The sequence below is a fragment of the Lactuca sativa genome, chromosome 9 (genome assembly GCF_002870075.4).
Source record: "Lactuca sativa cultivar Salinas chromosome 9, Lsat_Salinas_v11, whole genome shotgun sequence".
In the NCBI taxonomy this organism is placed as follows: Eukaryota; Viridiplantae; Streptophyta; class Magnoliopsida; order Asterales; family Asteraceae; genus Lactuca; species Lactuca sativa.
The window spans coordinates 709,665-735,358 of NC_056631.2; positions in this window are offsets into that span (position 1 = coordinate 709,665).

Here is a 25,694-nt window from a genome sequence, read left to right on the forward strand (position 1 = left end):
AGAGGAACAGTTTGCAAATCGCCTTGTATTTTGAGAGAATTTTTTGCTAGTAAAAGACAAATAATATTACAAAACCCTTTATATACCATTGCTAGGAGAGAGAAATAATCGGCAAGATAATGGCGCGATCACTGAAAACGTCGCCTGAAAAAGCACGATGTGATAGGTTGATTGCTCCTATGTATACGTCAGCACGCGTGGGTTTAGGAACCATTCAAATTCACGCGCCTAAAAGCTTATCCACAATTCGTCGTTTGAAATTCAGCTTCGCTCCAAAAACTTAGGATAACCATTGTTGCTCAGTCAGAATGTTGGAAAATCACATAGAATTTTCGTGCAATAGTGTAACAAATTATAAAGAAATAAAGCAAAATGTGTATAGGATGTGAGTGATGTCTATTTGAAGACATAAAGCAAATGATTTCGGGCAAGAATCGCTTCGTTCAAAGTCAAGAGAGACTTGAAGTGATTGCGTGGTTTCCCGAGAAAATAAGATTGAGTGCTTGTAAAGAAACATTGAAAGGCTTCTTTTATGTAATAGGCTAAGGGTGGCTTAACTTCAACTGAACGTCAATTCTTAACATAAGACCGAACGTTGGATGAAGTACTTGTGAGACCGATGTGGTCTGTTGAACAAGTAGGTTGGATATATTTTGTTGTAACGAAAGATGTCATTGAAATCTCAAAATCACAAACAAACTGGATCTTTGTGGAAAGAAATGCCTTGGTGTTAGACAATTTCTTAAAAGAACACTCAAAAAATGAGATTTCATCAGGTAACAAGTAAGATCTTGAACATAAAGATTCACCGTCAATTCATTGTTGGTGCTGGATTTTGGGTTTCACTCAGCACATGGTGTACGTATCTAAGATCATAAACACAGATATTATATAACCATAAACCTCGGTGGTTAAAGTCGAGAGTCTCAAGGGTTACAGTGGTGAACCGAAAGTAGATGGAAAAAGTAAGGAAGGTGGGTAAAGAACCGAAAGTACCTCTGCTATATAAATGTGACAAAGTAGAAAACTCTTAACTCATGTGAGAAGAGAAAGGTAGCTCTGACTTGAGTGGATTTTAACAGCCTAATTGGGAAGAAACGATAGGTATTGATCGAATCATTAAGGCCCTACTCTTAGTCGTAGAGGCTTCGGTCGACATGCAACAGCATGCTTCTAGGGACTCTTAACTAGTTCAGATGAAAAGAATCATACCTGCCTTAGCACCAAATTATGTTGCACTGAAGTAAATGGGACCTAATTAAAAGAACAGGCATACATACACACCACACAAACAAACCAATCAAACCAAAACAAAAAAAAAAACTTTTTAGAAAAATAATAAAAACAAAAAAATTGGATTTTTCGAAGTTTTCTGAAAAATAATAAAAACAGAAAAATAAAAGAAATATTTTTGGATTTTTCGAAGTTTTCTGAAAAAAAATAAAAACAAAAAAACAAAAAAAAGAAGTTAACACAAAACACTCTGAAAAGAACAAACAAAATGTACAACCGAAACCAAATCTTAAAATAATGAAGCGAAATAAGCCGAGCGGTCGGTTCAGTTTGGTTCCTTAAAATTCCGGAGCCAAAATAGACCAAGCGTTCGGTTCATTTCGATTTCCGGAAAGTATGGAGTCGAAATAGACCGAGCGTTCGGTTCATTTCGGTTCCTGAAAATTATGGAGCCGAAATAGACCGAGCGTTCGCTCTATTTCGCTTGTCTAATTTTTAGAGAGAGATTTGAGGATTCGGTACCAACTCTGCTTCCGTCATTCCTAAACCTTGTAAAATTTTATTGAAGCTTGCTTCTGGTAAGGCTTTAGTGAAACTATCAGCCAATTGATCAGAGGACCGAATGAAATGTACTTCCACGTTCCCATCTTCCATATGGTCCTTGATGAAATGGTATCTTAGTGCAATATGCTTTGTTTTTTAGTGTTGTACTGGATTGTGGCATATCTTTATCGCACTTTCTGAGTCACAATAGAGAGGTATTTTCTTCATACTAAGTCGATAGTCTCTTAGTTGGCTTTCTATCCATATCACTTGAGAGATACAGGATGATGCAGCTATATACTCAGCTTCGGCTGTTGAAAGAGAAACACAGGTTTGCTTCTTGGACTGCCAGCTAACAAGTTTACCGTCAAGGAATTGGCATCCACCAGTTGTGCTCTTTCGATCCAGACCACATCCTCAAAGATCGGCATCAGAAAACGCTTGAACAAAAAATTCAGATCTTTTAGGGTACCAAAGACCGAGAGAAGAGGTTCGCTTCAGATAACGAAAAATGTTTTTCACAGCCACCATGTGAGGTTCTCTTGGATTTGCTTGAAACCTGGCACAATAACAAATAGAGAACATAATGTCTGGTCTAATAGCTGTTGGATACATAGGGGACCCTATCATTTGATGATAGAGTGTTACATCAACAACAGGTTTTTCTAAAGACGGTGTTAACTTTGTGCCAAACGCCATAAGAACCTTCACTTTCGAATCTCCCGTCATACCGAATTTTGCTAGCAAGTTCTTCGTGTAGGCCTCCTGGTTGATAAATATACCTTCTGGTCCCTGTCTAATATTTAAACCAAGGAAACAATTAATCAGACCCATTACGCTCACTTCAAATTTAGTCTTCATCAACTTCCTGAATTCAGCCGTTAAGCTAGGATTCGTGGAGCCGAAGATGATGTCATCGACATAAATCTGAACTATCATAAGATGTTCGCATTCTTTCTTTCGGAAGAAGGTTGGGTCAACCGAACCTTGCTGAAATTTCGACATTTTTAGAAAGTGAGTTAAGGTTTCATACCAGGCCCTCGGTGCTTGCTTCAAACCATATACTACTTTATCCAGCACATAGCAATGATCATGGAATTTCTCATTTACGAACCTATTTTAAGCCCACCACCAAAGCATCCTTTTGAATGGGAATCAACCTCTAAACTTGATTGCGTTCAAACTCATGGAGTTCATCTTGCATCACTTGTACCCAATCAGCGTGATCAAGTGCAACATTGACCGTCTTCGGTTCAAATTTGGATATAAACGAGTTAAACATATATAATTCAACCTTAGAGAATAATGCAGTTTGTTTCGCTTTCAATTGAGAGCGTGTTAGAACTTTCTCAGATCAATCACCAATTATTTGTGCTTTTGGATGGTCCTTAGTCCATTTATTTAGAGGAGGGTAATTAGGATCATAAGTTGGATCCAACTCTGCGTTTACTTCTTCTTCAAGTTCTGATTGATCATCTTCATCAGTTGTATGCTCTTTCTCCCCCTCAAATGGTGAATTGTAACCCTTGTCAGATTCAGAGTTTTCATCCTCTGTGGAAGTAGGATTCTCCCCCTCAAATGGACTATCATTGGGTTGTGTTGGAGTTGGATGCTCTCCCTCGAAAGACATATCGGTTGTCTTTGGTGTTGATGAACTCTCCCCTTTGAACGTTGAGTTGTTGTTTGGAGAGTCAGTTGAGGGTTGACCACCAGTCGGTTTAGGAGATTTATTTTCCATTTCTTTTTTAGCTTCATCTATGATCTTTTTCAGATTGTCAATTTTGTTGTCTGTTGCTTTCGGCTCTGAGTGTGCAGCCTTCTCTGGTTAATCAAATAACTTTATGTACTCTTCAAATAGGTTTGAAATAGGAACCGAGACTTGTCCTAATTCAGGAAATATTTCCCCCAAGGCACTTTCGCTTCATTGAACTTTCTTCATATAATTATCATCAAAGGTTACATAGTATGTTTCTTCTATTCGTTTAGAACGTTTGTTCAAAACTTTGTATGCCTTTGAAAAGAGTGGATAGCCAAGAAAAATTCCCTCATCATCTTTGACGTCGAACTTGTTTCGGTTCTCTTTTGAATTAAAGATGAAACACCTTGAACCGAACACGTGAAAAAATTTGACGTTCGGCTTTTGATTGTTCAGAATCTCATATGGAGTGATTGAGAATCGTTTTTTAGCAAGGATCGATTCTGAGTATAGCACGCGGTTGCAACTGCATCAGCCTAGAAGTATAGTGGAAGAGAAGCGAAGCTTAGCATGGTTCGGGCAGCCTCACACAAAGAACAGTTTTGTCTTTCGACAATCCCATTTTGTTGTGGTGTATAAGGGGCCGAAACATTGTGAGAAATTCCTTTTTCATCTAGAAAATCCTCAAAATCTTTATTCTTGAATTCAAGCCCATTATCGCTTCTGATGTTCCTCACCAGCTTTTGCAGCTGTACTTCTACTTGCTTGATGAACGTCTTCAACTTGGGAGTAGCGTCTGGTTTCTGTTTAAGATAGAAAACCCAGGTGAAGCGAGAAAAATCATCTACTATGACAAGAATGAACTTACTGCCACCGAAGCTTTCGATAGCCGAAGGTCCACATAAGTCAATGTGCAGAAGTTCAAGAGTTTCAACAATCTTTGTATTGGTTCGTGTAGGATGGCTCTTTTTGCTTTGGTTGCCCATCTCACACGCTGCACACAGATGTTCCTTATCAAACTTGAGAAGAGGAAGGCCTCGAACGTGATCACCAAGCACCAACTTATTAATGTCTTTGAAGTTTAGGTGTGATAGACGTTGATGCCATAACTAGCTTTCATCAGTGTTCGCCTTTGACAACAGGCATATTGCTGGTTTTCCACGAATTGGATTGAGATTCAAAGGATACATCTCTCCCTTGCGTTCAGACTTTAACAGATCCTTCTTGGATTACTTCTCAATAATTTCTAATCCCTCATCATCAAATGAAACCTTCAAACCTATTCCCACAATTAATTGTGATGCACTGATTAGGTTATGCTGCAACCCTTCTACATAAGCTACTTTTCAAATCGAGAAATCTCTGTTGGTTATCATTCCATATCCTTTGATTGTGGCATAAGATTTATTACGATACTTCACGCATCCGCCATCTTTTAGGGACCGAAATTCCCTTAGCTCTTCCTTCCTTCCCATCATGTGACGCGAGCAACCACTGTCTATATACCATTCGTCATCGAACTGCTCGTCACTAATAACCTGCAAATTCAAGCAAATTTAGGAACCCAAAGTTTCTTGGGCCCTGGTGAGTCTTTTAAAGAAAAAGGAATTGCAATAGAAATATCAACCAAATAGGTTATTTTAATTAAAGTGGATTGATCTTTTCTTTTGATGGTATATACCTTGATTTTGGTTGTCTTGTTTAAATTTTGGTGTATTTGATGGTGTATTGTTAGACGGTTTTGGAACTTTCTTTTGAATCCTAGGGTTAGCTGACTTTTTCTTATTATTGAACTTAGAGTCTGAGTTAAGCTTTCCCTTTCCTTTGATGTCCTTTAGTGGTGTCTGTAACAGCCCGGAATCTCAGGTATTGTTAAATTATGTTTTTGGGGTGAGTTAAGAGGGGACTCGGCAAGTTGGAGCCTAGACTCGCCGAGTAGGATCGCAGACTTGGTCGCGGGTTCGCGACTGGACTCGACGAGTCCGATATGGACTCGGCGAGTCTATGCTGTTTAGCGAAAACCCTAACCGTTCAGGGTTGGGTCGTATATAATGCACTTATAGGCCGTCATTGTCCATCTTTAGTCGACTGAGAAGAACCCTAAACGGCTGTGGGCATCTAGAGCAAGATTGAAGGACATTAGGGCTTTGAAGAAATTGTTGTGCAAGGAGGAGAAGAGCTTTGGCTAAAGGAACAGCAAGGGATTCGAGTTCTGCGGTTTGGGGACACAGAGAGTGCATATTTCAGGTAATATTTCGGATTCCTTTCTGTTATGTTGATGTGTGCATGGATTTAGGGTTTATGGAACCCATTTGGTGATTAGATGAATTAGTACCTTGTTACCCAACGACTATAATCTTGTATTAGGACCTTTAGAGGTCCAGAAGGTCCCATGCTTGGGTATTTCGGGACGAAACTTATCTCAGGAAGCAGTTTGATCGACTGCATGGCATGGACTCGCCGAGTCCGATGAACAGACTCGGCGAGTAGCTTGGAGATTGACTGGAACTCGTCGAGCTGTTCTTCAGACTCGGCGAGTGGAGTCGGGGTGGCCCCGCGATTCTTCCAGGAGTAACTCGTCGGGTCAAGGAGGATACTCGACGAGTAGGTAGGGACTCTCAGAGAGTTGGAGAACGTCTAGACTCGCCGAGTCGCCATGGCACTCGCCGAGTCCGGTCGAGTTGACCGTTGACCGTTGACCTAAGTCTGACTTCTTAGGGATAGTCACACTTAGAAGATATAAGTGTTAATGAGAGATATGTGATGTTATAGGGAGGTTGTAGCTCGTCGGATTGTGCACGAGTGATTTCAGGATTTGCTAGCTTTCAGCATTTACGAGGTGAGTCTTCTCACTACACTGTACCCGGAAGGGTTTGACTTTGTGACCGGAAGGTCAGATATGATATGTGATATGTATGCTATATGTGGTAAGTTATTTGTTATATGTGTGCTATGTATGTTATGTGGGCCGGAAGGCAATATGTTATGGGCCGGAAGGCGATTATGTTATGGGTCGGAAGGCGTTGTGTTGAGGACCGGAAGGTCAGGGCCTGGAAAGGCGTATGTGCGTAAGTGTATATTGGGGGACTCACTAAGCATTTATGCTTACAGTGGTTATGTATGTGTTTCAGGTACTAGCGAGGACCGTGGGAAGGCGCCGGCGTGATCGATACACACTGAAGAATGTTTTTGATGATCTTGGGATTTAGACAGTTTGTATTTGACATGACACTTAAATTATTTATGCCTTGTTTTGAATGAAATTACTCTATTATTAAAAAGAAAAATTTGTTTGAAAATTTGAGTTGTTACAGTGTCGGTTTACTTTGGGAGTAGGAAGGACCGAAACTTGGCTTGGAACCAAAGCAAGATGTTATGTTGTTGATCTTCACATTGGGACCGAAACTAGACGTTCGATTCTTAGCGCTAGTTTTGTAGCCGAAAGTAGATGTTCGGTTCTGAGCTTTGGAATAGTAGGAGCTTGGACTAAAATTTTCTTTTTCTTTTAGCTTTTCCTTTCCTTTGGCAATTGATTCTTGCTTAGGAGGTACGTATTTGGGATTTTGAGATTGCCAATAACGTTTTCGCTCACTTAGATTTTTCATGTATCTTTGATTTCTTTGGCGTTTCTGTTCATCGAACTCCTTCTGAGACTTGTGGATATTGAAACTAGCCTTTGGCTTTTCTTTTTGAGTTTCGGTTGTCTTAGTAAGAACTTTTGGTCTTCTCTTTGGTTCTTCAGGGATCTCTTTTGTTGCACTTGTGCTTGGTTTGTCATAACTCGAGGGTTTGTTGATAGGTTCAGCAACATATCTTCCTTTTACCCTCCATGGGGTTTGCTCAGATAAACCTATGGTTTCATCTGCGTTATCAATAGGGACTGACCAGAAGTAGTCTTCGCATCCTTCAGCATTGTCTTTGTCGACGAAGGGTTTTAATTATGTTGTTTGTTTTGCAGTTACCCCTATAACAGCATAGACCTGATTCGGCACAATTTGAACCTTTTGATAAACCATTGCTTTCTCTTTGAGTTTTTGTGGCTTGTCCTTTGACAGGCGAGCGTATTCAACCGAATTTTCAGAAATGAGAGGTTTCTCATTCTCGGTTTCGCTCTTCATAAACTCAGAGCAATCAACCAAGTCTTCAACTGAGATTTCACTCATCTCACTTTCCTCATTAAATTCAGATGAGTTTTCTATGTTCATTTTATGTTCTGAAACTAATTTAACGTTCGACGAATCAAATGATTGAATGGTCTCGGACTTAATTTTTAACCTATCATTTTCATCCAAAAGATTTTTGAGCATACATTTTTGTTCCTTAGAGTCAATGAAGGTCTCTATCTTGTCCAATCCGATTTTGTAAGCGACGGATGTCTCTTCTGATGACACTATTGATTCACATTCAGCAATGACCTCATCCTCCTTAAATTCAAGGAAGGGTAAGATCATCTTATGAATCTTTTTCCCTATTTCACAATTTAAGTGCAATTGAGCAATATTAGTGTATAAGCGCTTGGAAATCAAACAAAAAACATTCCTTTGTTTTAAAAAGTTTAAATTGTCTCGTTGTAAATAAATAGTTTCATCCCTAGCCCTATTTAACTCCGCCTCCTTCAGCTAAATAAATTGTCTCTTTGAAGACACCTTGCTGAGTTGGTCAGTTAGGTTAGAGTTCGCTAAGCGTGTTTGCATGAGACTACCACTTAAATTAGAAAGTTTAAATTTTAATTCATTTAATTCTTCTTCATAATTTTTTACTGGAACTTTATGTGACTCAAGGATGGAATGTACCTTTTTGATCAGCCGATCACAGTCGTTGATCTTCTCGCTCACGGGCTTGGCTGCAAAGCACTTGTCCTCAGTTAGGTTCGGCTCCTTACTTTCACTTTCGGTTGATCTACCAGCTATAACCACCAAACATCTTACAGCTGAACTTGCATTCTTCGCAACATAAGCTTTTCAATGCGTGGGCTTTCTCATCTCTTCATCCTCAGAATCGGTTGACCAGACTTCAACGCCACCGAATTCATCCTCATCTGCATTTTCCTGCACAATCAAGGCATTCATTGAACTGTTAGTTGCTTTCTTTTTCTTGATCTCTTCCAACTTTCGCATGTAGTAAGCCTCATTATCTTCACCATCTCTCTTCTCAGCCATTTTCCTCAGCATGCAATCTTTGGAAAAGTGGTTCTTGCCATGACAATAATTGGCGTCGAATCCAGAGTCTCATGCAAGCTTGCTCTCCTTTTTGTCGTCTTCCTTTTGAGAAGTATTCTTTGCTTCATCTTTTACTTTCTCAGTATTGTAACTTCCCTTCCAGTTTCGGTTCTTATTGACAAGAAATTTTCTTCATGCAAACTTCTTTGGATTGGTGACCATCATAGCATATTCTTCGCTTGTAAGGTCACACTCAGATATATCTGACTCCTCCTCTTCTTCTGCAACACTTTTTCCTTTTGAAACAAGGGCTAATGATCCCACACCTGAAACTACCTTCACCTCCTTGGTTACCACACTCTCATGGGACTTAAGTATTCCCACAAGTTTCGCTAGTGAGTAAGATTTAAACTCTTCATGTGCTTTCACTGTTGAAACCACGGCCATCCATTCTGGTCTCAAACCATTCATGAAGGTTACTTTTTTCTCGATCAACTTCCTTTCTATACCATGCTTGATCATCTTGCTTAGGAGATGATTAAAGAGATCGAATGTTTGTATCATTTTGTCTTCTGGTTTCTGTTTGAAAACTCCAAATTCAGAAAGCAACAAGGTTTGAATAGAGTGTTCTAGATCTTCATCGATTGACTAGAGTTCCTTCAACCTATCCCAGATTTCTTTAGCCATCGTTCATGAACCAACTAACAGAAAAGTGTCAGATTGCAAAGCGAATCTGATCATTCTCATGGCCTTCACATTACATAACAACTCGTCCTTCTCATCCTGCGGTATCTTATCTACGTCCGTCACAAGCTTCTTATAGTCCTTTTGACTCTTCACAGTCGTGTTCATTCTAGAGTGAACAAACGGCCCAATCGTGATAGCTTCCCGGATGAGATAGCCATTGTATTCAGATCCAACAACGTAATCTTTAAAGTGATGTGCCCATACTTCATAGTCTTGTGTGTATAGAATGGGAACCCTTGTAGTAAATCCAATGTTGTTAGAGATGTTGATAGGATTTTTTTTGAGAATCTTCGTGAGACATGGTGAGCCTTTCCTTAGAACCGCTAGAATCAGACCTGTAAACTGTGATTAGGGTTTTATCAAACACCAGAGTTACTGTCGATAGGAAGAATACGGCTTCTTTATATTCAATAAAAGCGGAAACCCTAAAGAATTCTTAATACAGAAGGAATGTGTATTGATCACATAGTCTCCTGTTCTGATACCAATTGTTGGAACAAAGTTCTAGTAGGATCAATAGATTCTAAGCAGATAAACAATTAGAGACGTAATTAAGAACACATGAATGGCTTTAAAGATGTCGTATGAATAAACTTTAACACCCTAGAAGAGCTCGATGAAGAACTTCGACTGTAGAGGTGCTTAGGGTTACAATACAAAAGATAATCAATGACTAGCCTATTATAGGCATACATGCTTGCACTATATATAATACGTAACCCTAATTTATAATCACAGTTGGATAGGCCCAAACCGGATATATATAACAATGGCCCATGACGCAACACATAATACCCAATAGTAATAATTCTTTTGGCACAATCAAAGGCTATGACATGATTACCAATGGTGATTTTTCAATTCGAAAAATGGCATACGTTGATGGTCTTCAACACAACCTCATTAGTGTCTCTCAACTGGTGGTCGGCACTGGATTAAAGGTTTCGTTCGATGACGATGGCTCAGAGATCATTTAAAAGAAGATGACTAACAGCTTGCTGAAATCAAAACGAGAAGGAGAGATGTACCCTCTGAATCTCAATCCAATACGAGGAAAACCAGCAGTTTGCTTGCTCACAAAGGCTCATTCAGATGAAAGCTAGCTATGGCACCGAAGACTCTCCCATCTCAATTTTAAAGACATCAACAAACCGGTGCTTGGGGATCACATTCGAGGTCTTCCTGTTCTGAAGTTCGATAAAGAACACATGTGTGCCGCATGTGAAATGGGAAAGCAAAGTCGGCAGAGTCATCCCTTCGAATCAACACAAAAGATATTGAACCACTCGAATTACTGCAAATTGATTTACGTGGTCCTTCCTCAATCGAAATCCTCGGCGGAAACAAGTACATACTTGTCATAGTGGATGATTTTTCTCGATTTACTTGGGTGTTCTTTTTAAAACAGAAATCAGAGGCCACTACCAAACTTAAACTCTTTATTAAACAAATAGAAGTTCAACTACGAAACGTAGTTCGCAACATAAGAAGCGAAAACGGGTTGGAGTTTAAGAACAAAGACTTTAAAGATTTTCTCGCAAAGAAGGGAACAACTCACAACTTTTCGGCTCCATATACTCCACAACATAATGGAATTGTCGAAAGGCAAAACCAATCTCTATGTGAAGCAGCCCGAACCATGCTGAGCTTCGTTTCTCTACCTCTATACTTCTGGGTTGATGCCATTGTTGCTGCATGTTTTACGCAGAATAGATATTATCTCAACAAACGTTTCTCAATCACTCCCTATGAGATCTTGAACAACCGAAATCCCAATGTAAAGTTTTTCCATGTTTTCGGTTCAAGATGCTTCATCTTCAATTCAAAGGAACACCGAAACAAGTTCGATGTCAAAGCTGGCGAAGGAATCTTTCTGGGTTATTCCTTAACCTCCAAAGCATATAGAGTTCTCAACAGGCGTTCAAAGAAAATAGAGGAGACCTATTATGTTACTTTTGATGATAATTATGTTAAGAAACTGAAGACAACCGAACGCTAAGTGGAGGACATATTTCCCATTTCTGGTCAAGTTACAATACCCATTTCAAATCTCTTTAACCAATACATGTTGTTATTTGATGAACCAGAAACGGCCATTCACTCTGAATCTAAAGCTATAGACAACAAGGTAGATCACCTGAAGAAGATAATCGATGACGCTACAAAGAAAATGGCAGCTGAACAACCTCAAGCAGATGAACAATCTAACTCAACCGAACCTCCCAGAGACAGCTCTTATTTTTAGGGGGAGGGTTCGTCTCATCCAAATAACCAAGATTCATCATTCCAGGGGGAGAGTCCTATCATCATCAACACCAACCGAAAGCCAAGTCCAGGGAAAGTATTCTAAGCCTGAACCGGAGGAAGTATCATCGTTCGAGGGGGAGAATGCAAATTTAAACGATGATGATATTCAATCAGAACTCGACGAGGAAGTGGATGCTGAACTGGATCCTTCTTATGATCCTAATTACCCGCCCCTCATCAAATGGACCAAAGATCATCCTCAAACCCAAATTATTGGTAAACCATCAGAAAAAGTTCTCACGCACTCTCAACTGAAAGCGAAACAAACTGCACTATTCTCTAATGTGGAATTTTGCATGTTTAATTCATTCGTTTACAAAGTTGAACCGAAGACGATCAACACTGCACTTGATCATTCTGATTGGGTACAAGCCATGCAGGACAAACTCAATGAGTTCGAGCAAAACAAAGTATGGAGACTGATTCCAACTCCAAAGGATGCTTTTGTGGTTGGACTTAAGTGGGTTTTCAGGAACAAAATGGACAAGGAAGGAAACGTAATTCGCAACAAGGCAAGATTGATTGTGAAAGGTTATTGTCAAGAAGAAGGCATTGATTATGAAGAGACCTTCGCTCCCGTAGCTAGGCTGGAGTCAGTTCGTATTTTTCTTGCTTATGCTACACACAAGAACTTTGAAGTATACCAAATGGATGTGAAATGTGCCTTCTTAAATGGAGAACTAGAAGAGACAGTGTATGTAGAGCAACCTCTGGGTTTCGTGAACGAGAAGTATCCAGGTCACTGCTACATTCTGGACAAGGCAGTCTATGGTCTCAAGCAAGAAACAAGGGCATGGTATGAAACTCTCACTAGATTTCTTAAAATGTCCAAGTTTAAGCAAGGTTCGGTTGACCCAACCTTCTTTCAAAAGAAAGAGGGTGACCACCTTATGATATTTCAAATTTACGTCGATGACATCATCTTTGGCTCCACAAATCCTAGCTTAACAGCTGAATTTAGGAAGTTGATGGAGACTAAATTAATAGATGAAGGTATTTTTATTAATCAAGAGGCTTACATGAAGACTTTACTGGCCAAGTTTGGAATGTTGGGAGATTCAAAAGTGAAGGTTCCTATGGCATTTGGCACAAAGTTAACACCTTCTCTGGACAAACCGGCTGCTGACTTGACCTTCTATCATCAAATGATAGGGTTGCTAATGTATCTAACAACAAGTCAACCAGACATAATGTTTTCTGTTTGCTATTGTGCTAGGTTTCAAGCTAATCCACGCGAACCTCACCTGCTAGCTGTGAAGAACATCTTTCAATACTTGAAGCGAACTTCTTCGCTCGGCCTATGGTACCCAGCCAAGTCAGGATTCTTTGTCCAAGCATTCCCAGATGCCGATCTTGGAGGATGTGGTCTAGAACGAAAGAGTACCACAGGAGGATGCCAATTTTTAGATGGAAAACTGGTAAGCTGGCAGTCAAAGAAATAAACTTGTGTCTCACTCTCAACTGCCAAAGCAGAATACATAGTTGCAGCATCGTGCACCTCTCAAATCATATGGATACAAAGTCAACTTCGAGACTATGGCCTGAACATGAAGAAAATCCCAATATATTGTGACTCAGAGAGCGCAATTAGGATTTTTCATAACCCAGTTCAACACTCAAAGACGAAACAAATAGCACCGAGGTATCACTTCATCAAAGATCATGTGGAAGATGGTAATGTGGAAATTCATTTTGTTAGGACCACTGATCAATTGGCAGACATCTTTACTAAAGCCTTGCCTGAAACCAGTTTTAATAAAATCCTACAAGGCTTAGGAATGATGGAAGCTGAATCTGTACCAAAGTCACTTTCGCCTCAATAAAATTTAGAAGCGAAATAGAGAGAACGCTCGGTCTATTTCGGGTTTGGTCCATTTCGGGTTCGGTTCTTCTGGGAACCAAAATGAACTGAACGCTCGGTCTATTGCGGGTTCGATCCTGCTGAACTCGGTTCACTTCTCTATTTTTCAAGTGACGGTTTGATTTGTATAGTATGTATACACTCTTTCCTTATACTTTCTTTTATGTTTTTCCTTTGTTTTCATAAAATCCAAAAATATTTTCCATTTCGGTTTTATTTCTTTTTCAGAAAATTTTTAAAACCCAAAATTATTTTTTCATTTCTGTTCTTATTTCTTTTAAGAAAACGCAAACAATAAGTCAAAAATATTTTTATTATTCAGTTTTTATCTTATTAATGTTTAAGGAACATTCTTGATGATGGAGTTGGGATAGGTATTATTCATTATCTCTATATTAGCTAGGTGTCCCTAGAAGCATGAAGCTATATGTTGACCCAAGCCTCTAAATATTTTGAGTGACGCCTTACTGACTTGATAAATACTAATCATGTCTTCCCTATTAGGCTGACAAATTCACTCTTATCATGAGCTACCTAACTCTACTCTAACATGAGTTAAGAGTTTTTCGGCTTGGTCCTATTTCATAGCAGAGGTACATTCGTTCATTAACCTCCTTAATCTTATTCTCCATTGATCCTTCATTTCAAAATTGTAACCCTTGAGACTCTCAGCACTACCACTGAGGTTTATGGTTACACAACTTCTGTGTTTATGATCTTAGTTTCGTGTCACTACGTACTAAGTGAAACCCAAAATTCAATACCTATAATGTTTTAACGGTGAAGAAATAATTGCTCTACCTTTCACCTTGAATTAACGAAACTACTTTTGTGGATGACTCCGAAAATCTTCTTATTTTTTAGAGGTCCTTATGAAAATATCTTTCACCAAGATTTTTCTATCCAAAGGATCCAGTTATTTATTTATTTATTTATTTTTTTGAGATTTCCAATTATTAAATATCAACCAGTCACTGAATATTTCACTCACCTACTTGTTTAACAGATCACACCGGTCTCACAAGTACTTCGTTTTATTTTGGTCTTATGTCAAGTATCAGAATTTGAAATTGAAGTGAAAGCCACCCTCAAGAGCCTTATATAAAAGATGTCTTTCAATACTTTTAAACAAGTATTTGATCGTAATTCTATGGGAATCCATACAAGCACTTTGAAGTCTCTCTTGACTTTGAAGGAAGAGATTCATGCCCGGGATCCACCGCTTTATGTCTTAATTGACATCACAAAATCCCACAAATAGTTTGATTTATTTCTTTATCTTTGACACTATCTTTCACGAAAATCTTGGATTTTCCAAAACTCTAGCATTGATTCTTAACAATATAATGCAGTTATTTTCAAATGAAGGGATGAGTAAATATAACACCTTTGGTTCTTAAGGCGAAAAATATTCCATTAAAGGTTCAAAGGGTGACTCAGGAGGAAGCTCAATCAATAGACATTTTAAAGGAGGATAAAGGCGTGTGCATTTGAACAGTTACATAAGCAAGCGTCATCAGCTACTTTATCGGGGTTTCCAGTTGTCTAATCATGCCTTTTTAGGCGTCGTTTCCCAAATTAAAGGAATCATTACTCTGGATTTCTTCTCTCTCCACAAAATCGTATATAAGGATCATCTTGATATTTACCACACTCCTTCTCTCACAAGCAACAAAGCGATTTCCGGGGATTCCATTCTCACTGTTCATCTTCGTCTTCTTCAAGATACACCAATGGCAGAATCTTCCTCTGTTCAAGAACCACTGGATGCTCCACTCTTCTCGCAATCAAGTCTAATAAGAATCTGTTGATTGATCTTTCCCCGTTCCTCTATGATACTTACATGTATCAAGTGGTGGAATGTCTAAAATATTCCCCACTTGTCAAGGCTCTCTCAACGGTGGAAATTGTTCCAATGGCATGTCTTTCTCCAATTTATTCCACAACTATGTATGACAAGGTTGCAGAGAAGATCTACTTTGACATTCTCAACCAAAGGGCTTCGATCTCCAAGAATCGTTTCTGCTCATTGCTAGGTCTTTCTTATGACGAATCCATGGTGAACCCTGATTCCATCCCCACCGGTCAGATTTTCTCTATGTTCTACAACATGGGGTACATTGAAACCCTAACTACTGTCACCAGGTTCAAGAAATCATGCCTCCCTCCTTAATGGAATGGCCTTTTCACCCTTCTTTTCAAAGGGCTTTCTGAACGAAGTGTTGGATCTGATGGTGCCAGCAAGTCCTTCATGACTTTGCTCTATGGTTTATACACTGACATCAACCTGGATTATGTATGGTTCTATGGCTTCAACTTGTCCAGAGTTCGACATCTGCTTCTCGCCACACAGAGGTTTTGTGTGCCCGCTTCTAGACCATCATAACTCAATGGATCATGGAGCGTTATCATGTTCCTATCATGGCAGACTCGCTTCTCTCCTCCATGGCTAATTTTCACACCACTAATATCATTGTCACACATCCGTCAAAGTTTCATTTCGTTGGCTCAATTCCTGAGGCAATGTACGCTTGTGTTTCTACTGCGAGCAAGATTATTCAAGAATATAAGAAGCTCCCTTCTTCTGGTCCAAGGGAACTTTCTCCTAAAATGCTTAAATCTATTGAGGAAGTAGACAAACCTGCTAAGCGTGGAAAGAAGCAAGAAGCGAAAAAGGGAGATAAAGGGGGTCTCGTTTGAAAGGGTCAAACTCCAAGGAAGTGAAAGTCTGTGAAGGCAGCACCTTCCCAGCCTAAGCAGAAGAAGACCAAGAAGCCCGCTCGGAAGCTTATCCTTCAATCATCCAGTGACTCAGACTCTGAGTATCTTCCTACTGGACTTAAACAACCCATTCATAGCGAATCTGAGAGCGAAAGTTCTGATGATGATGGTTCGGCTCGTGGAGATACCCCACCTTGATTGCCAACACCAGAGGTACAAGTTCGCTCCAAAGCACCTTCTCCTCCACCTATTTCCATTCATATTTCCTTACCTCCCACTTTCCTAGTTATCACATCACAGCCTTCTTCTACCATTCCTATTCCTACACCCATTTTTACTGAAGCTACCACTACAACCACCACTAGAGTTCAAACCAACATATCTGATACGGGGGTTCGTTCTTCACCACCCGAAACCCCTATAACCACCAAGCCTCCATCTCCTCCCCGTTCAACCGAAACCAATACCGTTCTTGGTGGTGAGGACATGGAGTTTGATTCTACTTACTTTAGTCCTTATTGTGTCCAGAGCGATGACGACGAAGACGCTCCACTCACCAGCTGAATAGAGAGTTAGCCCCTACGAGGCCCTCTCCCCCTGAATAACCAATTCTCCCCCATTTGAGGTTCAAACTCTCACCATCTGGTGTTCATAGTCTATCATGGCCCCATTGGCCCCCAACCAGTCCATTCCTATGATCACCTTTAGACCTCGCAATGGTATAAGAACCAGATCGACACGCAACCTCTCCCTAAACACATTCAGGACACAGTCTTAATATACCCTCGTAATACTCACGGTGCGGTCATCCGCAATCTCAACCTCAAGTGGGGAATCGAAAGTCCCTAGAGCATCCCGAAACTTCTTGCTAAGCGCAAGAGATATGAATGATCGGGTAGCCCCTGAATCGAAAAGAACATGAGCCGACATACCATTGACCAAAAAGGTCCCTATATAAGAGCACATATATACATAAGCATAAAAAATCAATATCGAACATAAAATAAGTTAGGTACTAGTCACGATGTCTGGCGTTGCCCGAGCCTCCTCGGTAGTCAACTAAAATGTGTGACTCTTCACCACATGAGCATCCACCTTGGCAGGGCGGCCATCAATGATCCTCATTGTGGCGGGCGCAGGCGCCAACACTACTCCTCCACTTCCCTGCAACCTCATACAATCGGCCTTTTTATGGCCGGTCTGGTTGTAGTGGAAACAAATCAAGCCCTTTTTGGGGCAATCCTTGCTCACGTGGCCCGGCTGACCACATGTATTACATACCGGGGCCGTCACCCGACAAACTCTACTATGCGAACTCCCACATTTGGCACACCGGTCACGACCCTGCTTGTGCCTACCAAAATAATCAGAGGTCTTAGGCTCTTTAGCCTGACCTACAACTGTCTGAACCTGCTTTGGCTTCTACTTAGTGCGGTGCTCCAACTCCATTTCCCACTCCCGGGCCTTCTCCACCATCTCATTAGGGTTTTGTACCCTGAAAAACTTACGAAATCACGAATATCATCCCTCAACATGGAATGATACCTCATCCTCCTCATATCCTCATTCGCAGCATATTGCGGGATCAACAGTGCTCGTTCCAGAAACTTGGCGGTGGTTTCTGCCACAGTCACGGTGGTCTGCTAGAGCTCCAAGAACTCCTTCACTAGTCGTTACACCTCAATGGATAGTGCAAAATCCAAATAAAATGCCTGACAAACTCCTCCTATGACATCTCAGCCACTCCAGCTGATCCCACCTGCTGAATCACCTCCTCCCACCAGTCCCTGGCTCAGTCTCTCAACATCCACGAAGCAAGCCCCATTTTTGCCGCCTCGGGGCAAGAGCTCATGTGTTGTGCATTCTCCATGTCTGCCACTCAACTTTGACTAACTATGGGATACCTGGCCCATAGCAATCTCGACTCAGGAGCACCTGAGCCGCTCCTCCATAATCTCCATCATCCCCTCCTTGACGGTCCCGAAAATCATTGGGGTAGCATCAAGAATGCCCCTCATTACCTCAACTGCGATAAGCTCGCGTAGCCTCTCGTCAATGGGCTTTGTAGCGTAGCCCGACCCAGATTCGGATCCTGATCCTGATCCTGATCCCCCTGCTCTATGACGTGTCATCACCATTCTAATCTAAATTACCATAAGACAAAATGATCAAAATATCCAAAAAGGGATCCTACCACACCGGTTCTCCTTAGAGCTTCCAGATCTAACATTAGTTCAGGTACAGGTCCAGTGCTTTCAGTAGTACGGGCCCAATACTACCTTCCACACCTAGTTGTACCTTCCCCAAGGCTCGACCTGATAACTCTAATTCGTCCCAGAACAAAACATATCTAACAGGCTACCGCATAACTCAAATCCTAGGCTGTCCTAAGATTTTCTCCATCCACATCAAACCATAACTCGAATCAATCATAACAGGTTGCCATATGCATGCAAATTATACACAGAACATGATCAAATAGACTTTCAAATAACAGACTCTACCCTAGGACCATAACCAAACAAGGAACAGGAAATAAGGCCAAATCAATCATTCTAAGGCTATAAGATCCTAACCATATACAATTTTTAAAGCATACACATAGCAAAATCCATCTGACTATCATAATCCAAATATCAGTATAGCATGGCTAACATATTGGGGAACCACTTACTTGAGCTCGACCAATTACGCTGTGGCAACCCAAAATTTTCATTCGGTCAAACCCTAAAGTCAATCATTCTAATTTATAAGTCAAGTTCATTTTGATTATTTTTAGTAAATTTAAAGTTCATTTGATTATTTTAATAATTTATTTTTAAACGAACGGGTGAAAGGATGTGCCGTCTCAAGTCTTGAAAATTGAAAACCGCAAGTACCGCGTAGTTAAGGAATTACCGGCCAAACTTTTATGTTTGGGCCAAAAATTAATCCAAAAACTAAAAACTCATGCCTTAAGCATGAGTTTACTCCCCAAAGTACTTTACTTCTCATTTTCACCCTAAAAGAGTAAACTCAAAACACTCTCAACTATCATCCCGGTTTTTCACCCAATTTCCCGAAAACGTAAGTACTTCTTGGCTTGATTTGTTGATGTATCATAACTACTAGTGAATATACATCTTTTAATCCATCAAATTTCATGTTTTGATTAGATTTCCAAAACACCAAGAACACACGCTAGTGTTCTTGGACTTTTAGTTCATTTCAAGCTTCCACAAAGTAAGTACTTCAATCCATGAGTCATTTAAAGTTTGCTATACATATTAATATCAAGGAAATGCCCCAAGAACACTTAGAACAAGGTGTTCACGGTTTTGGGAGGCTCCCAAAACCTTAAACACCAAGTAAGGTGCTAAAGGGTGCCTTAAGGTACCTTGATGCTTCACAATGCCCTAGGGGCTTGTCTAGATCCATCCTTGATGATTTTATCACACAAAAAGCACCAAAACCTCATATTTCTATGTGTTTATGGTTTGGGGATCTCCCAAAACCGTAAACACCCCAAAAGGTGTTTAAATGTCCCATATTTATTCCTAATGTCTAGAATCTAACCTAAACTATTACCATGATTGAGCTAAGGACTTGAAAACCCCCAAATACCATAAACTTATGAGTTTAAGGTAGTAAACTCAAATGAAAATGGTAAAGGGACCGTAAACTCCATGTAGGAGTGAAATGGTGCCCTAGTTCCTTCCATGATCACATACATCAAGTAGAAAAGCTTCTAGGGACTCTTAAAGCTTCAAACAACAAATGGTCACAAAGGGGGTGAGCTTACGACCATAAACCCAAAGGTTTACGACCATAAACCCTTTTGGTTATGACCATAAGACCGTAAACTCCTTAATGGAGTGTTCCTTGAACCCCAAACACAATAGCAAGGACCCATAGCACTTAGATGCAATCCTAGGGACTTATAACACTTGTATAAGGTGTTTAGCATGTCCTAGGGTTTCTTAACTTTGTTTATTAGTTATATAAAGTCTAATTGGATACATATATGTGATATTATATGTTAACTAGGATCATAGAGTGTGTTCAAGACTTCACTTGACACCTAGCAATCCTATATCTCCAGTTCATCAGTACCACTCACTACAGGTGAGTTCATACCCCTAATCAATGGTTTAAATGTTCTTAAATGCTTTTATGGGGGGAATACAAGTTGAATAATTATAGTTATTACATCAATCACATGTGATTAATAACTAACAAATCAGTAGTTCACTTACTGTTCAAATTGTTTATCAAACTGTTTTGCGTCAAATTGTTTTACAAACTCTTTTACTTATCAGATACTATTACTTAAACACTTTTATACTTATTATCAAATGCATGCTTATGTATGTATAGTTATATAAGAAATGTTTGAAGGGCTTAGAAAGGCCAGCTCGCTTAATCTCCTTTTCCTCGTTGGGATGTGGTTTGAGGGCATCGGTTATCCGTCCGAAGGTCGTCTAAATATTAGTTATATATTATGTATACATACATAGTCATAAAAGTTCTTTCATCCAGTTCTATACCTTTGGGTAGCAAAGGTTTCACAATCATAATCATACATTACTAGTAAGTTACCATAGGTGTAGCACAGGAAGATAATAATACTATTACTAGAACAATGAAAACATACAATAAGTCAGTTCATTCATGAGTCAATACGAGCAGTACACACAGTACATTACTATACATACTAGATAGTGAGAGAACACACATTACAACTAACACATACAGAACATTACAGTACATACAGGCTAGACAGAGAAAGGGTACACTACTACAGCTAGCACATTCACTACATATACATTCATGCAATTATGTGAACCATTAAACGGGTCATGGCACTTCCTGCCAGGACCGTTTTTGTATCCAGAATCTTCTTAATTGGGGAGCGTATGAGTTTGCGTATAGATCTATACTGGATTGACTATCCTACACCTTGCTGCTCGCTACAGTGGGAGTTGCAAGTCTACGGGTGCCAAATGTCATTTCTTATAGCGTCTTACATCGTCGTTTTACTAGAGTCAGTAGTAGGATACAGGTCGATCACATGTTATTTTAAATACCTTTTGTTTTAAGGTAGTTAGTACAGCAGTAGTCACTTATTACAAATACTACAGTACTATTATATTTTCCCATTACATTCACTTCGTGAATAATCACACGATGCATGGTATTGTAAAAACTATATTTTTGGTTAATCATAGTCAGATTTAGGAAAGTACACACTTGTACAAGAGACATACACGCAGAAACTAGATGCCTTGGTAGAAGGCTACCATTAGTAGGAACACATAGGGTTTTCTAGGAGAGTTCAAAACATTGTACCAAACATCTTACAAAACATCTTACAAATGCTTTCATACAAACACATACATTAATATACTTATGATCTCACTAGCTTAAGCTGATACTCGCTTTCAAAATAACTTGTATTCTCAGGTCACCACTAGACAGGTACCGGTGCCAAATTTTTGAGAAGATGGATTTCGTTCAAGACTCTTCTTTTATTTTGATATGTATATTTTTGGTGTCTATATAACTGGACAGAACACACATGTATGAAATTATATTATTAATGCAATGGATGTTGTTGCTTGTTTACTACTATTCATTGTTTGTGATACTGTACATGACGTCCTCCGCCCCATAATGTTTCCGCCATTCATGGTTTTGGGGTGTGACAGATTGGTATAAGAGCATTGTTTATAGTGAATTGAGTATATCAACCCATAAAAGATATACTAACTATAAATACAATGGGATAAAAATACTCTGACCAAGAGTTTATACTTTGAATATTAAAATATTTAAATAAGTATACATGTCTGCATTCATACTAAAATCAGTGTCACTAGGGCAGAACAAAAGTATTACGATTGTTGGACAACACAAGTAGACTTAGAGACATATGGTCAACTCTGGGAAGATATAGCCTGATCAACTATATTATCCGAGGGTTGACTAGCATGTGCCTAAGGATGGTTGTGAGGTTGCAACAAGTCTAAAAACTTACCAACAATACCACAATGAGAAAAATAGAACCTAAACTTAAATTACTATAGGAGTAGTTTACATTACTTTCAGTTACTTATGTACTAGATTCTTATACCTCTCTTCTCGCGTAGATTTAATGGCTGGATTCCACCTTCCCGGAGACCCGTACTATTCCAACCACGGCAATGCAGGATGGCTAGAAGAAGAGCCATAAGATGATCACCCAATTCCTTTGGATGATCATGAAGCTGAAGGCTTTTCTGATGGTTCTGACTCGGAGCCAGAAGTCAACAACTTACCACCAGTAGGTTAAGCCCCTAACAACAACCCTCGCCCAACATTTCCAGGACCCACACCCTTTGTGGGCAACCAACCCGAACCACTGGAGCGACGAGCAGGGTCAACCCTTACCTTACTTTGGGGACCAAAGCTTTTACAACCTCAGCAAAGGTGGCTCTGCTGATCGAGCTCTGCCCGTCATGGTCCACGGAATAGCTCATAATGTTGAGCAGGGTCGAGCAGTTATCAATCAAGTCTTGGAGATTGACGCCAACTCTGGTGTCAACACTGTCCGCATTCGCCAGCTGGAGTCTGCTCGCGAAAGGGCTCTGGTTCGTAATGCAGCTCTTCAGAGGGAACTCACTGAAACCCGAGCTGAAGTCATTGAACTTCGAGCTCAGCAAGCAAGAGCTGATAGGTGCATGAGGGACATAGAACGTCTCCTGTCGGGATCAATAACTCACTCTGGCAGTTCTCGTCGGCGATAGATTTTCACCAACTTCTCTCTTTTGGATATTACCTAGTTATGTAAAACTCTGGTCTAATTCCTTATCTTTGTAAATCATAGACCTGTTAGGTCTTGGTTAGGTTAATTCTGTCAAAATTTTCCCATTTTGGTTGATATAAGGCCTCTTTCAGTTGGTCGTTTTTCCCGAACTTGTTACATCTGTAATTCCAGTAATATTGACAAATACCTAATCTTATAGGAGTTATTATCCTAATGTGATCATCTATTAGTTCTAGATCTACATTCAATCGTATTGTTGGGCTATGAAGAGTTAGTCCATGAGCCATTCTCATCAATTCTTCCATTAAATTCTTATCAATGTTTTCATCTTCATAAACTTTTAGATCAAAGATGCCGCCTCGCAGAAACCCAAGGAGAAACCTCAATAACGAAACACCACCTACTCCTCAGTTCGACACGGCAGCCTTAAATGCTGTTGTAGCTGCAGTTGTGGCTACAACCATGGCTCAGTATCATTCATCTGGTTTCACTGGAGGAGGAACCCCTGTTCAGTCTATTCAGGTTGAAGCTCCTGTGCGCTCGAGAGAGTGCTCCTATAAGGACTTCACGAACTGCAAGCCATTGTCCTTCACAGGGACTGGCGGAGTCATTGCACTCTCGCAATGGTTCGAGAAAACCGAATCGGTTTTCGAGATCTGCTCTTGTCCCGAGGAGAGCAAGGTGAAGTATGCTGCTTGCACCTTCGAAACCAAAGCCCTAACATGGTGGAATGGCCATGTTAAGTCACTATCTCTTATAGTGGCAAATGCTATAGGCTGGGAAACTTTGAGAGACCTCATAATTGAGGAATACTGCCCGAGGTGCGAGATCCAAAAGCTGGAGGAAGAACTGTGGGGCCTAACCATGAAGGGCTCCAATGTAGTCTGTGACATCCCCAAAATCTCGGCCAGAAAAGACCGATTTTCATTTATGCTTTTAAAATAATTTCAGAGTAAATCCTTTTGATTTGAAAGAGTTGCGGAATTTGTTCCCAAAAACAAAACATGATAAAACAATGTTTACCAAAGCATTTCATAAAAGAAATGTATTTTCATTATATAATCCAAAACTCGGGGTGTCATGTTCCGATACAGACCAATAAGCATAAACGATAACATTACAAGTCATTCAACAAATATATACATATACAGACTTGTAAACAAAACATCTTGATGGTTCATCCATCTTATGCCCTTGCGCCACTTCCTGTAATACAAATAAAACTGAGTGGATCAGGCTTGGGAGCCTGGTGCGCATATAGGGTTTTCAACCCACAATAAATAATTATATTTAATTCCACCAACCAACAATAACCCAATTACCCATTCCCGTCATTCTCACTTTATGTCCCTAAAACAATTGACATAAGGGACCTAGTCTAAGAATATTTCATCGGGGCGACAACACATGCTTCGGGGGTTCCTCAGCAATATAAGTCAAATAAGGCAACCATGAGGGGGATGGAGTACAGCGAATAAACACCCAAGTTCATTAACACCTACAGGTGGCGAGCCTGCTAATGTTCCACAAGACTGTCTAGAAAAGTCCGTGGTCGTCATCTAAACTCCGCTAGATGACTAAATCAAACAACAACGAGGCCTCTCATCTGTTTATTACACACCAACTATCTACCCATGTTCTACCCAACATTTTAGTAGATAAAAATATACATTTTTATACATAGTTTAAAAAAATCTGTATAGCATGCTTTAATCAATACATATTCCACATAACAGATGAGGCACACACACACACATAACACGTATTTCATAGAGAATAAATCATATCTATGAGATAGAAGAAAGTGAATACACATTCACACACATAACCACAAAATTATACACATAATACGTATTCCGTATAAAATACTTCATAATTATGCGTTAGAAGAAAGTAACTACACACTCACACATATAAACAACAATATACTTAATACACTTAAACCATACTTGTATTATTATCGTGATTATGAAAAGTAGTATACACTCACTTGATCAGAAGATGATCAGACAGCACTACGGCTTGTAGAAGTAGTATTCTTCAGCAGATCAGGAAGATCTCTACAAAAATCGAACTTCTCGCGGACAGAGCTTCGGCTCGGGAATCGCACTTCTCGGGATCTTCGGGATCTCGGGACTTGCTTCGGGGCTCGAGAATATTACCGGGGCTTCGGGGTACTTCTGGCACGCAAATCGAGGCAAAACGGGAGAGAGAAGAGAGAAAAAGAGCAATTGAGTCGGCTGCCCTCGCATCCTATTTATAGGAGGCTGTAGCCTCGGAGTACGCGGGGCGTACTGGTCTGAAATCGTTATGGCGTTCGTCATCCGAAGTCACTTGAGTGCGAGGTGCGTCATGCTTCGCGGTACGCTGGGCGTACGCCAGTACGTTGGGCGTACTTCGGATGAGTCTGATGACTCCCCTTCGGATAATACCGGATTTTATAATTAATTTTAAATATTAATTATTTAATAAACTTCGTAAATTCATATCTTCTTCATACGAACTCTGTTTTTGACGTTCTTTATATCCACGCGAAGGTGAGACTACACTCTACAACTTTCGTTTAGACTCTGTCGGCTAATTTTAACTTTATTTTTATTATTTATTTTTAATAGGCCGGGACAGAAAAACTTCGTTATAAAT